At 37.1% G+C, this 2,255-nt stretch overlaps 1 pseudogene; it reads left to right on the top strand.

Annotated features, from left to right (window-relative positions):
* The first annotated feature begins 1,801 nt into the window (after positions 1–1,801).
* LOC120584429 (ubiquitin-conjugating enzyme E2 variant 2-like) lies at positions 1,802–2,105 on the top strand (annotated as a pseudogene).
* Positions 2,106–2,255: the final 150 nt, after the last annotated feature.

Genomic DNA, 2,255 nt, shown 5'->3' on the forward strand with positions numbered 1-2,255 from the left:
TCTTTTCTAGTATTTTCTTGTTAAATTTCTGGTCGGTCCACTGCTTGCCCTAATTGAGTCTTTTGTCTCAGGATAGTAAAGCTGCGAGTATTCCTTTGTTAAAGAAACCGGGGCCAGGCAGCATTCAAAAATACACTTTATTCAGGCACTATTGCAATAAGGAAAAGAGACCTCAGTATGGAACTAGACCCAATTCAAAATACAGCAAGAACAAGTGGAGATTTATAGCAAGGAGCAGGTTTTGGGGCTTGGTTGGGGAATTCTTGGTCAAGGGTAGTCTTTGAGACCTTCTTCATTCCCAACTGAGTCTACAACAGATTCATGCTGAAAACAAAAGCACTTTTTTCAAGAATGCTTCTAAATTTGTTGTCTGTCTTTGTTCTATTTTTAGTGCCCTAAGATTGTCATTTCAGACAATTCTGTCCAGTTTTACCTATGTTTTTTGAGAGTTTTGGCCAGCCTCTTCATGCTGCCATAACTGGAAGTCCCTCTAAAGACTCTTGATTGGGGTTTTTTATAGATCAGAATATTCTGTGAATAACCAAGTGGATAATGCAAAACACTGGTTTTTAAAACTCTTTGGCAGTAGAACCCCCCTCCTTTTTTTTTTTAGGAGTATCTTGTATAGCATTTCTCAAAGTTTAACACTTACCTGGCAAGGTTGTTAAAATACAGATTCTTGGGCTCCCATCCCAGAGATTCTGGTTTCATAGATCTGGGGTGCACAAATATGACTTTATGAAGGTTGTCTGAAGACTACACCTTGACCTTTGTTCTGTAGAGTGTTGCAGTTTTCAAAGACTCAGACCTTCTCAACAGAAGACATTTATTTATTCTCATAGCATTTAAAGAGGCCGATATGGAAGACATGGTTCTATGGGCTCACTAAATCTGTTTTCATATCCATCCCTGATGGAAACACATTAAACTATACTTCCCGGCCCCTTGTAGTTGGGTGGAGCCTTGTATCTAGATCTGGGCACAGGTATCTGCAGAAGTGGTAACTAGGTATCTTCCCAGACATGGCAATGAAAAGCCTATGTGCTAGTCTCCCTTCTTTTGCTTTTCCTTTGGTGGTTATGCTGGAGGCTTTGTGTGAAGATGGCAGAGTTATGAGTTTGACAGTTTTGATCTCTTAAGTCCTCACATAGACAACAGCTGCCTTTGGGTAATAAAGGACTTTGAGCGAGCAAGAAATAAACTTTTAAGTGCTAAGCCATTGAGATATGGAGTTGTCAGTTATCATGTCATGAATCTAGTCTACTCTGATTTAAGTTATAAGAATGGCAACAGTGAAATTACTTTCTGAAGCAACTCAAAGTGTTGAGGGAAGAAAGCCTTATTAACGGGAAACCTACACTCTCAAAAATGAATGACTGGCATCCCCTAAAGTCATTTGATCCAGCTCCTTCCACAATGAGATAATATTCACAACCCACATGCCTTTCCTGCAGTTGTTAAGGTCTGACCTTTTAAGTGGAAAACAATGTCTTAGACCTAATCTAAAGGACAGATAAAATAAAATGTCAATTAACTAGAGCCCACCTATCCAGAACCTTCACTTGTAAAAATATTTTCAATAATCAGGGTGAAACAAGAGTCTTTCTATTTTAATCCTCAGTTAACCAGCGTATTTTGTTAACTGGAATCCACAGCCTAAACCTTGAGCCTTCTCATTATTTGAGGTTTTACCTTATATACAATGATTTTAACAACATGCAAACACTGAGGAGGAAGAAAGTTGATGGTGCCCTTCATAATAGAAAAAGAATAAACAGGGTCTGTCGAGCTACAGGAGAAAATGGTGGTCTCCACAGGATTCAAAGTCTGGCTTTTGACAAATTATGAAAACAGAACATATAGCCTGAAAGTAAAAAGTGGACCTAAATACTAGAAACCCCTCCATCAGTTAGATTTGTAACCAAAATTAATATGAATGGAATAAATAATTCCAGTGTAATGGTGGATGCACAGAGCATACCAGTGTTAGTAAAATGGCAAAACTCATATTATGTTAAAGTTGTACCTCAAGAGCTAAGATGTTTAATGATGTTTGAACAAAGTATAAAGCTCTGCAGCCACCAGAAGGACAACCATACAATTAATTTTAGTGGATCTCAAACTTGTCTTAAATCAACAATCTTCTACTCTTGTTAATATCTTGATTAAATGTCCCAATGCAAAATATCTACTCATTAAGTAAAAGAATTTCAGTGGGTAAAAAAAAAAAAAAAAAAAAAAAAAAAAAAAAAAAA

Source organism: Pteropus medius, unplaced genomic scaffold (genome assembly GCF_902729225.1).
Source record: "Pteropus medius unplaced genomic scaffold, Ma_sr-lr_union100, whole genome shotgun sequence".
Taxonomy (NCBI): domain Eukaryota; kingdom Metazoa; phylum Chordata; class Mammalia; order Chiroptera; family Pteropodidae; genus Pteropus; species Pteropus medius.